The following is a 14,391-nucleotide window of genomic DNA, read 5'->3' on the forward strand; positions in this document are numbered from 1 at the left end:
CACTCATGGCCCTGGCGTTGTTGGCCTGCATCTTCTTCAGACCCTTCCTGTTGTGCTTCTTGACAAAGCACATGTTCCTCAGGAATGCAGGGTCCACCCCTTTGAGAGATTCATATCTTTGTGATCGAGGTTTCTTGATGCCATTTCTATGCCATTTTCGGGACTGGTTGTGTGTGGTGTGGTTCTTGGACTTGGCCATGTCTGCACCGAAACCTACAGCTGCCGAGGAGCCTGGGGCCAGAAGAGAAACAATAAATAAATAATTCTTAATTTAAAAGATTACATTTTTGTTCCATGTAAGTATAGTGTAGTGTTTTTTGTTTTTTGTTTTCAGAAAACTTTTTCCAAGTTGCTTTATTTGTAATGACAACTTTTAAAAGATCACCAAAGTTAAATGGACAATCAACTAGGCAGAAATGACTTTACAAGAAGAGGAAAAGCCCAAAATGCCACTTTCAATAGAGAACCCACAGTTCAGTTTTATTCAGAGCAAAGAAAAAAGAAACTTTCAATCGTGCTGGAAGAAACTCAGCCATAGGTTTGTAATCTGTACTCAAACTACACATGCAATAAGGACAATATTCCGCTAATACTATTGATGTGCTGCTGCATTTGTCTACTGTCTGCCTAATATTAACAATTATAAACAGAGCAACTAGTATATGGAACAGTGTTCCATTAGTGTTAGTGTCAGGCACAACTTTTCACTTCTCTTCACACTACTGGTTCACTTTGCGCACCTGGGCTTCCTCCTCTTCAGTAAAGTCATTTTTGATATTGAAAGTCTTGCAAATCTCCTCAGGAGTTTTCCCCTTGATCATATTGGCAACGGTCTTGCATGTAACATCCAGCAAACTTTTGATGTCTAAATAGTTTGCAGCCAGGATAAGTTCGAAAAGTGTTCCTTGGTCAACCTTCAGAAATTCTTGGTTCCAAACAGGAATGTCATCTGTTTGCTTCTCTTTGTTCTCTTCATCTTCAGGAGGAGGAGGGTCATCCTTGTGGTGGGTACACCACTGAGTGACCTTTTTTTAATATTGCTGCATTAACATTTGGTAGAAGAACTAGGTCATCGTCTCCATCATCCATTCCCAAATCTTCCAACATGGTCTTGATAGTCACAGACTGTTTGGCAATCTCCACATCAACTTCAAGGATCTCTCCATCAGAACTCTGCAACTTAATTGAAACCATGGTGCCCAGTCTCAAGGAGACGGCTGCCTGGATGCTGACGAGAGCGAAGCAGGGTTGGCAGACAAGAGAAAGGAGGAGAACAAGGCCACTCCTAGTGTAGTTATTATTTTTTAAAGAATTGTTTGTTATTTAACTTTATTTATTTTAATTTGACCAGAAAGTGACAGAGTAAGAGAGAGAAAGAGAGAGAGAGGGAAGGTGAGAAAGTAAGCCACCAGGTCGGGGACTAGAACCATAGTCAGCCATGTGGGCGTCCAGCACCTTTAACCAATATGCCAACTGCTGGCCCCTAGTGTAGTTATTGAATCTGACAATTAAATGTAAAATCATAGGCTTTAGTAATTTAATAGGAATGACAAACCAAGGTAAAAAAATGAGATAATTTATTAGACTATCCCTCTACTGCTCTGATGCAAATTTAGGTAGTTCAATGGTTTGAATATATCCTCCAAATCCATGTTGAAATTTAATTGCTATTTTGATAGGTGGGGTGGGGCCAGCAGATGGTATGGTGGCTAAGACACTGGACTCCCACATGGCCATCCACGGTTCAAGTCCCAGACTCGGCAGGGACTTGGAAGAAGAGAGAGGTGATTAGGTCATGAGGGCTCTGTCCTTGCAAATGGATTAATGCCATTGTCACAAGAATAATTATTTCAAGAGTGAATTCCTAATAAAACAATGAGCTAAGGGCCAGCAGTTAGCATAATGGCTATGTCGCTGGGCTCCCATGTAGTCAACCATGGTTCGAGTCCCGGACCCGGTGGCTTAAACTCACTCTGGGCATGTGTGTGTGTGCGTGCCCAAGATCCCAAGAGGAGAATGGAGAAGGGATTGCGGCGTGGCCATCCCCTCTGGGGGGGTGATTTCTTGCTTTCTATCTCTCTGTCTCTCTATGTCTGTCTGGCGAGAACATGCGTCCTATAGCAAAAAACTCTCAAAAAAAGAAAAAAAACAAACAAAACAGCTAAACCGCTATTTGCTCCCTGTCTTGCCTATGTTCCCTTGCCCATCCACATGTTACAATGTAGCCAGAAGGCCCTCACCAGGTGAGACCTCCCATATCAGACATCCCAACTTCCAGAACCATGAGCCAAATAAATTTATTTTCTTTATAAATTACCTAGAGTGTGCTGTTCTGTTAGCCTGTTACAGAAACAGAAAATAGATCAAGACTGGTAGTATGTAAGAGTTAGACCAGAACTCTTCACAAAAAAGTAGACACTTGAACATGAAACTATACACACACAAGTATGCATAGAGTGATAAACTAGAGCAGATCCAAACTTCTATTCCACAAAATGTGGTCAAAATTCATACATTAACCAGCTAGATAAATTAATCATCATCAAAAGCACAGCAGGAAGTGAGTGTGATTTGAGACTGAGTTAGAACCTACCTGACAGAAAAAAAAAAGATGACTGAGACATAGAGTACGCTTCTGTCTAAAAACAGGAGGGAATGCAAAGAGAATGAAAGTACTGTACCACCAGTTCCAACCTATTATAGTATCAGAGGTAATTAATTAATCAGAAGGCCCAAGATAATATGGCAAAGAGGAACTAACCCTGGAGAAAGGAGCTTACACACCAGATACCCAAGAAATGTTCAAAGGAAATGATTCAGGGACCCAGGCAAGCTAGATTATTTTTTAAAGAATTTGTTTTATTTATTTGTTTGTTTGTTCGTTGTTAAAGTTGATCACAGAGGGACAGAATGAGAAGAAAAGAAGGAGGGAAAGTGAGAAAGTAAGCCGCCAGGTCTAGGACTCGAACCACAGTTAGCCAGTACAGAGCCCTTAACCATCACACCACCTGCCAGCCCCAATGCTAGATATTATTTAGAGAAACAATTTGATGTTCCTTCAGGTGTCTAAGATCTGACCTGGGGAGGCAGTCAAATCTGAGCCAGCATTCTGGGTGCCATTCATAGGATATCCTGTTGTAGAAAATCACAGAAAGAAGAACCTAAACCAGTGAGAAATTCAAGACAGTAGACTCAATAGGTACCACGCCAGAACTTACGAGATAAGCAAGCAGAGAGAAAAAGTGAGAATAAAAAAATTAATTAATTAAAAAAAAAAAAAAAGGTGCAGTCAGGCTGAATTCTTCTCGCACAAGATCTCTTAAGAAGTTTTAGTCAGGGGGTCAGCAGGTGGCAGGCATGGTAGCAAAGGCACTGGACACTCCCACATGGCGGGCCACAGTTTGAGAACTGGAGTCTTGCTTTCTCACTTTCCCTCTATGTGTGTGTGTGTGTGTGTGTGTGTGTGTGTGTGTGTGCACGCGCGCGCGCGCGTGTGTATCTGGTCAAATTAAAATAAATGAATGAATAAATAAAATTAAATAATTTCAAAAGAAATGTTCTTTTAAGCATTATCTTATTTAACTTTATTTACTATTATTATTATTTTCCAGTTTGATCAGAGAGACAAAGTAAGAAAGCAAGCTACCAGGTCTAGAATTTGAATAGTGGTCAGCCATGTGGAAGTCCAACGCCTTTAACAACCATACCACCTGCTGGCCCCTAAAAAAAGAAGTTTTAATCATTCTTATAGCTGGGGCTATAGTTTATTCTGCAGGCTTAACTTGGAAAAGATTACCTTGTAAATACGCTACCACCGATTTCTTCAGAATTCAGCTCTTCAAGAGCTGTTCAACTGAGGACCTCAGCTCATTTTTCGCCTGTTGGCCGAAAACCTCCCAGTTTCTTGCCGCATGGGTGGACATCTCCAAAGAGCAGTACACAACAAGGGAACTGGCTTCACTCATGGCAAGTGAGCAAGGGAGCAAGAGAAAATCTCCAAGATGAAAATCACAGGCTTAAGCCTGCCCCATGGCCTAGCGGTTAAGGGAGCCAGATTTCACATAGTCTTCTGTGCAGTTTGAAACCTGGTCCCAGCAGTTTGAAAAACATGCTAGGTGTGTGTGCGCACATGTATATATTTCCATCCCAGATTGTTAGGAGAAACACCATTAGGGCATTAAATTTTAGAATACAGTTAGCCCTCTGTATACACGAGTTCTATGGGAGGATTCAACCAGCCACGGGTTGAAACTCTTATGTTGCTGATGTACTATGTTGTTAGGCCTACAGGGTTGGTTGCCTCTATGCTGAACATGTAGGCAGCTGGGTTAATTATTTCTTCAATAAGAGAGGGAGAGAGACAAAGAGAGGTGACTCCAACAAGTGTGCATACTTCCATCCTACCCTCAGCCACAGTCAGCCAGGATCACAGACACACACACACCCAGTAAGCACAGGGAAACCTTGGGATGTAAATCTGGGACCTTCTAACATGGCTGGCTTCAGCATCACTGAGTGCTGCATCACCACTGTACTACGACAGCTGCCCATGAAAAATGAGATTTCTTGGGACCAGCAGTTAGCGTAATGGCTATGTCGCTGGACTCCCATGTAGTCGACTGTGGTTTGAGTCCTGGACCCGGTGGCTTAAACTCATGCCGGGCGCGTGTACATGTGTGACCAAGATCCCAAGAGAAGAATGGAGAAGGGATTGTGGCGTGGCCATCTCCCCGGGGGGTGATTTCTCGCTTTCTGTCTCTCTGTCTCTCTCTGTCTGTCTGGCGGGCGCACATGCCCTATAGCAAAAAGTTCTTCAAAAAAAAAGAAAAAAAAAAAAACGAGATTCCTTTAAAAAAAATTTTCCCAGAGGGTATGTGCTTGCCAGAGGGGGAGAGAGAGACAGAAAGAAGGATGGGAAGAAAGTTGACACTGCAATGAAAAAGGAACCATCACCACAAAAGTTGTATGCATTAAAATGATATACTATGGGGCCATTAGGTGGTGTGGTGGTATAGACTAGATGACATAAACCACAGACATTTATTTATCACAGTTCTGGAAGTTAGAGAGTTCAAGATCAAAGAGCCAGCAGATTTGCTGAGGGTTTTCTTCCTGACTTACGGCCTTCTCACTGTGTCTTCAGAGTGAATACTCTTGTTCTTATAAAGTTACTGATCTCTTTATGGGAGCCCCACCCTCGTAATCTCCTCTAACTAATTATCTCCTTAAAATCTCATCCCCAAATCATGGTACATTGGAAGTTAAAGCTTCAAAATATGAATTTGGGAGTAAGGGACACAATTTAGTACATAGAAAAAGAGAACTTTTTTTCATCACCATATGGTGCATTCTCCACAACTCTATGGATCCTGGCATGAACATGAAATATGAATCCTACTGGGCCCAGCAGGGGGCTTATTGGTTAAGGCACTGCATTCCCATGTGGTTTACCATGGTTTGAGTCCTGGTGGCTTGAAAATCATGCTGGACGCATGTGCATGAGTGCCTAATATTCTGAGAGGAGAATGGAGGAAAAGGGACTGTGGTGTGGTCATGTCCCTTAGGAGATGATTTCTCACTTTCCTTTTCCCTGTCTTTCTCTGTCTCTCTCCAGCAAGTACATGCACCCTATGGCAAAAGCCTAAAAAATAAAAAAAGAAAGAAAAAATGAATCATGCTAGGTGCATGTGCATGCATGCCCAAGATCGCAGGAGGAAAAATGTAGAGAAGGGGCTGTGGTCAACCCCTGGGAGATGATTTCTGTTTCCCTCATTCTGTCACTCTCTTACAAATCCACACGCCCTATGGCAAAAACCTTTGTGTGTGTGTGTTCTCTCTCTCTCTCTGTCTCTCCCTCTCTCTCTCTCTCTCTCTATATATATATATACATATATATACATATATATGTGTGTATACATATATATGTGTGTATGTGTGTGTGTGTGTGTGTATATATATATATATTGTGCTAATATGGAAAGATATCCAGAGTATACTGATAAGTGAAAAAGCAAGGGGTAGAACAGAACAGCAAGCATTATAGTTTGTGGGTCAGAAAGGACAAAATAAGAATAAGTAGATTGAGGGATCAGCAGTTAGTGTAATGGCTATGTCGCTGGACTCCCATGTAGTTAACCGTGGTTCAAGTCCCGGACCCAGTGGCTTAAACTCACGCCAGGCGCGTGTGCATGCGTGCCCAAGATCCCGAGAGGAGAATGGAGGAGAAGGGACTGCGGCATGGCCTTCCCCCCAGGGGGTGATTTCTCACTTTCTGTCTCTCTGTCTCTCTCTGTCTTTCTGGCGAGCGCATGCGCCCTATAGCAAAAACCTCTCAAAAAAAAATAAAAAGAATAAGTAGATTGAGACCAGCAGATGGTGTAAAGTTACGTCACTGAACTCCCACATGGCCAACTGCCATTGGAATCCCAGATCTGGCAGCTTGAAATTCACGCCAGGCACATATGCATGCATGCCCATGGCCAAATCCCAAGAGGAGAATGGAGAAGAAGGGATTGCAGTGTGGCCATCCCCCCAGTGGGTGATTTCTCGCTTCTGTCTCTCTCTGTGAGCACACGTGCCCTATAGCAATAATCTCTCTGGGGAAAATAAAAAGATCCATATATATATAATCTAATTCTAATTAATCTCCTAAAAATCTCATCCAAAATCATGTTACATTTTATATATATATATATAAAATGTGCTCTTAATCATCATGCTACCTGCTGCAGGCCCCTTCAGTGTTGTTTTTAAAGATTCATTTATCAGAACCAGTAGATGGCATAATGGTTACATCACTGGACTCCCACGTAGTCGACTGTGGTTTGAGTTCTGGACCTGGTGGTTTAAACTCACGCTGAGCACATGTGCGTGCGTGCCCAAGATCTTGAGAGGGGGATTGTAGGATGGCCATCTGAACAACAAATAAAAAGCTGAACAAACGGGCCAGCAGGTGGCATGGTGGTTACGATGCTGGACTCCCACACAGCCAACCACAGTTAAGAGTCCTTGACCTGGTAGCTTCCTTTTTCACTTTCTTTCTCTCTCTCTCTCAGGTAAGTACATGTGTCTTATAGAACAAACTAAAACTCAGGTCAGCCCCATGGCCTAATGACTAAGGGAGCTAGAGTCCATGTGGCCTACTGCAGTTCAAATCCCAGCCCTGGGGGACATGCCAGCTATGTGTGCAAGCTTGCATGCTCAGAGTCCCACAGGATAGAGAGATGGAAGAGAGAAGGGTTGTGGTATGGCCACACTATGTTGGAAGGTGCTTTTTCCTCTCCCTCTCTCTCTGGTAAGCACAAGCACCCTGTAGCAAAAAACTGAAAGGGACCAGCAGGTGGCATAGTGGTTAAGGTGCTGCTGGACTCCTATGAGGTCAACTGTGGGTCAAGTCTTGGACTTGGTAGCTTAAAACTCATGCCGGGTGTGTGTATGCCCAAGATACTGAGGAGAATGGAGTAGGACTTATGGCATGGCCATCCTTCATAAAGGTGATTTCTCACTCTCTGTCTGTCTCTCTTGGCATGGCCATCCTTCATAAAGGTGATTTCTCACTCTCTGTCTGTCTCTCTAGAGAGTGCACATACCCTTTAGCAAAAATCTCTCAAAAAAAAAAACACTGAGGGGAAAATAAATAAATAAATAAATAAGGAGTTGGGGGGCCTGCAGATAGCATACTGATTAAGGTGTTGTACTCCTACATGGCTGACTGCAGCTCAAGCTCCAGATCCAGTGGCTTAAAAGTCATGCCAGGTGGGGGGACCAGCAGGTGGTGTGGTGGTTAAGGTGCTGGACATCCCCCATGGCTAGCCAGGGTTCAAGTCCTGGACCTGGTGGCTTCCTTTCTCCCTTTCCCTCTTTCTGTGTCTCTCTCTGGTCAAATTAAAATAAATGAATGAATAAATAAAATTAAATAAATAATAATTGTTTAAAAAAAAGAAAGTCACACCAGGTGGGACCAGCAGCATGGTGTAATGGTTACATTGCTGGACTCCCAAATGGTTGACTACAGTTTGGATTCCAGACTCGATGGTGTTAAACACACCAGGTGCATATGCATGTGTATCCAAAATCCTGAGAGACTAGCATGTGGCATGGCCATCCCCCCTGGGGAGTGATTTCTTGCTCTCTGTTTCTGAATTTCTGTCTCTCTGGCAAGTGCATGCACCTAATAGCAAAAATACCTCTTAAATAAAAGTCACACTGGGACCAACAGATGGTGTAATGGTTGTCTCGCTGGACTCCTACGTAGTTGACCATGGTTCAAGTATTGGACCCGGTGGCTTAAACTCTCGCTGTACACATGTGCATACAGGCCCAAAGTCGTGAGAGGAGAATGGAGGAGAAGGGATTGCAGCATGGCCATCCTTCCTGGGGGGTTATTTCTCACTTTTTGTCTGTCTCTCCAGTAAATGCACATATCCTATAACAAAAATCTCTTTAAAAAAAAAAAAAGTCATGCAGGTGCATATGCATGTATGCACAGAATCACAAGGGATCAGAGGAAAGGGGATTGCAGCGGGGCTATCCTCCCAGAGGGTGATTTCTCACTTTCCCTCTCTCTGGGTCTCTGTCTCTCTCTGTCAAGTGCATGCATCCTATGGCAGAAACCTAAAATCTGGGGGAGGGGAGTTGGAGGCCAGCTGGTGGCATGGTGATTAAGGTGCTGGATCCCATATGGCTAACTGTGCAGTGCAACTCCCAACCGACTGGGTTGAGAATCACAATAGGCACATGTATGTGAATGCTCAAAATCCTGAGGAAAATGGAAGAGAAGAGATTGCATGTGGCCTTCTCTTAGGGGGCAATTTTCTCACTTTCCTCCTCTCCCTGTCTCTCTCTGGTGAGCACAAGCACCCTATAGCAAAAGAATTTTAAAAAGGGTCAGCAGGACCAGCAGGTGACATGGTGGTTAAGGCACTGGTCACTCTCACATGGCTGACTACAGTTTAAGTCCTGGACCTGGTGGTTTGCTTTCTCACTTTCCCTCTCTCTCTCTCTCTGTGTCTCACTCTAGTCAAATTTTTAAAAAAATGAATGAATAAATAAATAAATAATTTTTAAAAAGGGGGTCTGCAAGTGGCATGATAGTTCAGGCACTAAATGCACATGGTTGACTATGGTTCGAATCCCAGACTGGGTGGCTTGAGAATCACACCAGATGTGTGTGTGTGTGTGCATGTCCAAAATCCCAGAAAAAGAATGAAAAAGAAGAGATTATAGCATGGCCATTCCACCTGAGGGGTGAATTCTCACTTTCCCTCTTTGTTTCTGTCTCTCCAGTGAGTACACCAGCCTATGGCAAAAACCAACAGGATGGAGAGATGAAGGAGGGAGTGGGCAAACCAGGTGGTGTAGTGGTTAAGGTAGCTGTGTCCCACATGGCCAACTACGTGGTTAAAGTCTCAGAGCAGGTGACTCAAAAAATACTCCAGGTGTGTGTGCACATGTGCCCAAAATCCTAAAGAGAATGGAGAAGGGACCGCAACCTGGCCATTCCCCAGAGGAGATGCTTGCTCTCGCGCAGGCACTCTCTCCCTCTCCGTCTCTCTCCAGCAAGTGCACACATCCTATGGCAAAAAAAAAAAAAAAAAAACTTCATTAAAAATAAATAGGTGCCTTGGCTGTAAGCATGGATGTGGACCTTCAGTGGGAGTGACAGTGGATACAGAAAGAACAGACACACAAGTAAAGACAAGCAGGGATTGGGTGGTCTAGGCATCGCTGATGGAGATCGTCATGGCACTGAGCCGTTTCCAGGTTTATTCTTCTACAGAGCAATGTGTGTGTGGGGGGGGATGTAAACCCATGTATTTTCTATTGTTGGCTACAGCTGTGGAGCATCTTGCATCCCATGGTTTTAAAAAAGCTTCTCCTGGCCTTCTCTGGTTGACACAAAGCTTCCTTCAACCTATACTGCCCTGCAGTGCAAAAAGTAGATCATATCTTTGTTAGCCCTTTTGCTTACCCCTCAGCATCAGTACAAAGATGATATCTACTTTAAAGGTCACTAGCAAAAAAAATAAATAAATAGAGGTCACTAATTTTTGTCCAGATTTGGCCACTCCCTAAAAATAGGGGCTTTGCAGGTGCTGTTGCCCAAGTCTCTTGCCATCAGCCATGGTCAATCTTGCAATGTTCTTTGACATCACTGTGGACAGCAAGCCCTTCAACCATGACTCCTTCGAGCTGTCTGCAAAGTTCCAAAGACAACAGAAAACATTCATGCTCTGAGAATTGGAGAGAAAGGATTTGGTTATAAGGGTTCCTGCTTTCACAAACTTATTCCAGAGTTTATATAACAGGGTGGTGACTTATATACCATAATGGTACTGGCAACAAATCCATTTATGGGAGAAATTGGAAGACGAGAACTTCATTTTGAGACATACAGGTCTTGGCATCTTGTCCATGGCAAACGCTTGACCCAATACAAACAGTTCTCAGCTTTCCATCTGCACTGCCAAGACTGGTGATTGGAGGCCAAGCATGTGATCTTTGGCAAGGTGAAAAAGGGCATGAATTCCATGGAAACCATGGAGTGCTTTGGGTCCAAGAATGGCAAGACCAGTAAGAGATCACCATTGCTGACTGTGGACAGCGCTAATGAATTTGATTTGTGTTCTCTCTTAACCACGACCATGTCTTCTGTAGCTCAGGAGAGCCTCTTCAACCTGTCTGCTCACTATGTCCTATAACCTGTGCTCTCACTGCAGTTCTTCGGATTCCATATTTTCCTTATCTCCCTCCAAATCTAGCTGAATTGCAAAGATAAATTTATGATTATAAAATAAAAACTAATTAACAAAAATTAATAAATGGGGGGGGGGAATAGGTGGTACGGTGGTTAGGGTGCTGGATTCCTACATGGCCAATCACAGTTCAAGTGTCACACCAAGTGTGACACTTGAAAATCACTAATAAATAGGTAAATCAATACATGTATTTGCCTTAGGGTGTGTGCACTTGCCAGAGAGAGACAGAGACAGTGAGAGGGAAAGTGAAAAATCACTCCCCAGGAGGGATGGCCATGGATCTTGGACATGCACACACACACACCCAGCATGAGTTTCAAGGCACTGGATCTGGGACTCGAACTGCGGTTGGCCATATGGGCTGAATGAATGAATGAATGAATGAATAAATAAGGCAGCAGGTGGTTTGGTGGTAAAGGCACTGAACTCCCAAATGGCCAACAATAGTCTGAGTCCTAGACTTGGCATTGAAAATCATGCCAGTTGCATGTGCATGTATGCCTGAAATCCAGAGAAGAGAACAGAGGAAAAGGGATTTTGGCTTGGCCATTCCCCCTCCCCCCAGGGGGTGATTTCTTGCTTTCCCTCTCTCTGTCTTTCTCCAGTGAGTGCACATGCCCTATGGCAAAAACCTAAAATAAAAAAAGTTTTAAAAATTCAATGAAAAGAGAGAAATTTAACAAGTGAGTAAATGGTTCCGTTCTGTGGCACAGTCAGTGCTATACTTGGTTGCAGATCTGGAAACCACATGCCCACTGCAATGTCAGTCTCCCACCCAGTCAGTCTGAAAAACAAGCTGGCTACATTAGCCCAGAATTCTGGCAAACTGGACAACTGAAGGAAGGGGACAGTGAAGTGATCAAGCCTTGTGGAGGGTGTTCTCTCTCTCTTGCACATGTAAATGCTCTATCATGAGTGAAAATAGATACATGTACAAAGAAAATAATTTAAGATTCTACAAGAGCTGCAAAATAATAGGGTGGTGTGATAAAAACTGATGGACATATTTTGAAAATAAAGCTGACAAAATCTACTAATGGGATTGAATGTATGAGAAAAAGGTGATTCTAAGTCAATGTTAATTCCCTTTCATAAATTAACCTCAAGAAAGGTAATTCAGAATCTAAAGTCATACCACTCTGAACTGACAAAATTAGAATAGTATTTAAATGGGCCAGCAGGTGGCATGAAGGTTAAAACACTGGATCTCACATGGCTGGCTGGGCAGTTTGAGTCCTAGACAGGGTGGCTAGAAAATCACACCAGGTATATATGCAATGTGTGCACCAAATCATGAAAGGAGAATGAGGAAGGGATTGTGGCATGGCCATCATCCCTGGGGTGTAATTTCTCATTTCCCCTCTCTGTCTCTGACAAGAACATGCACTCTACAGCAAAAAAAAGAAAGAAAGAACAGTATTTAATTCTAATTAATTCTAATTGACATTAAAGCCAATCTTCCCCCTATACCATTTATCTATGGAAAAAGCAAAACATAATATGGCATATATAAATTTATAACACAAGTAAATAAGAACAAAAGCTATATATAATATATACATATATATAAAATATGCATGTGTGTGTGTATTTGTATGTATATAAAATAAATAGTTAATATTTGGTAAATTGTTGCTATTTGCTAACTTTGTCTTTCCTTAGAGAGCTGGTTAAATGAACTAAATATTTTGTAAACTTTTATTTTTGGTAAACTGTTTTGTAACCACTACATGGAACTAAAAGAAATAGTTATTGACTGCTTAGAACAGTAGCAAATAGCTGCAATATTATGTAGCAAAGATGGGAGTGGTGCAAATTGCAACACAGGGTTTCTCACAACACTGAAGTCTCAAAGCAAATAGTTCAGGCCCTGAGAGTCTCCAAAAAAGAAAAGACATATACAATCCATTAAAATGTTAAGACAGTGGATAATACTGTGTCTATGTTCCCAACATACATAATTACTATTTAGTCATTACATATAGACAAAGTATCTACATGCATACATAATATAAACAAATAGATTCATGTGGTTTAGTATGGGTAAAAAGGAAAAATGTCTGCCTTTCCTTTCAGGTATGAAAGAGGAGGCAAAATAAAGGAACATCATTATTCAATATTTTTCTGGCATAAAAATACAAGACTAGATTATATTTGAAAGTCCCTTTTATTTCTATTATTCTGAATTCTGAGGTATAGTCAAGCACTTAAAAAAAAAAAAAAAACCACCTCAAATACTTCCTCATTTACAACAAGGGAATACACAGATAACAAAGCTAGTGAAGCTAATGGTTTTAGGGAGGTACCTGGGGAGCCATGTAGGCCCACAGGAGCAAATCCCTGCAGGAAAGCTCTGATATTCTGCAGAGTCAGGAGGAGAGAGGTCTCTGCATTCAAATGGCTCTCATCCAGAGCAGAGAGCAAAATGGAGTTCAGCAGCGTGGTTCCCTAACATTCACCCGTTCAGTTAAGGCAAACTATTTTCAGTCTCCTTTTATGAATAAGTAAATTTTTTTTTAAAAAAGGGAGAACAATATCAAATATATTTTTGCCTCTTCCAACTCAGTTTGGAAAATGTATATAAATTTTTGAGTTAAAAAAAATCTTTTAACAGGACTACAAAAACTATGTGTCAGAAATGAGACCCTCCTTGTTTGTATGCCAGGTTCATATGAGTGGAGACATACACACACACATATACACACACCCTTAGAAAATTCACACTCATGCTACCAGTGTAAGTTATTTGTCTAAAATGAAGAGTGAAGGTTTTACCAAATCTGAAAAGGGTGGTAACTGAATATGAACTGTGAATTCTATAAAGTATAATGTTTACATTTTTGTTACTCAGACACTACCAATGGGAGGATATTTGGAATAGTTTAGTAACACCAATAGGTTTTTGCTAGGGCCCTTTTAAAGCCACACTTTATAACCCTAACCATCTTATGCATTTCCAAGGACTAGCAATATAGTTCATAATCTTGGAATAAATTTTCTGGGAGACAGGAGACGACTAGTCTATTCAGTGGTTTAGACTTCTTACCATTAAGCTATAACCAATTATCTATCTAGACAAGATGCCAAGCAGACTTATTTACAAAATGCCCAGTATAGTAGCTCAAGGAATCCCCACTACCTAACATCCTTCATTATCAATTTATTTCCTCCCTACCCAAGTTTGGCCTCACTTTTTCAATTTAACTACCAACTTTTAAATGTGTTCTAAATTTCCCTTTTTAAATAAAGCCCATTGGGTTGTTCCACAAAGTTGGTTGGTGGCTTAAGTCTGAAAAATGGGGCCTACACTGCCGGTTCCACAGTCAACGTTTAATGCTTAGGTACTATTCTTCTGATGGCTGAAGTGCGATTTGCTTCCAGCGCTGGTGCCTTTATTTCGAGAACAAGTCATTACAGTGGAACGAATCTATTGGGTTTTCTAAAGCCCGCGTCTTTCACAGTACCGGATTAACTACAGAATACACTGCTCTTAAAGTAACTGAGAAGAGAAAAAGGTAAAACTCACTGGCAAACCGTGGCAGCATGAAAATAATCAGCTGGGCTAGCTGGCCCAGAAGCGTCTGCATTTTCTGGGGCTTCATCTTTACAACTGCACACACGTCTCTCTCTCCTC

General features: G+C 42.0%; 1 protein-coding gene and 1 pseudogene across 1 annotated transcript in view; one reads left to right on the forward strand and one right to left on the reverse strand.

The window, feature by feature from the left end:
• LOC102496850 (tubulin alpha-1A chain) overlaps positions 1–14,391 on the forward strand; it is a 40,410-nt gene that overhangs the window by 17,420 nt on the left and 8,599 nt on the right. The window lies entirely within an intron of this gene.
• LOC102496420 (S-phase kinase-associated protein 1 pseudogene) lies at positions 705–1,194 on the reverse strand (annotated as a pseudogene).

The sequence above is a fragment of the Tupaia chinensis genome, unplaced genomic scaffold, assembly GCF_000334495.1.
Source record: "Tupaia chinensis unplaced genomic scaffold, TupChi_1.0 Scaffold145652_1, whole genome shotgun sequence".
Classification (NCBI taxonomy): domain Eukaryota; kingdom Metazoa; phylum Chordata; class Mammalia; order Scandentia; family Tupaiidae; genus Tupaia; species Tupaia belangeri.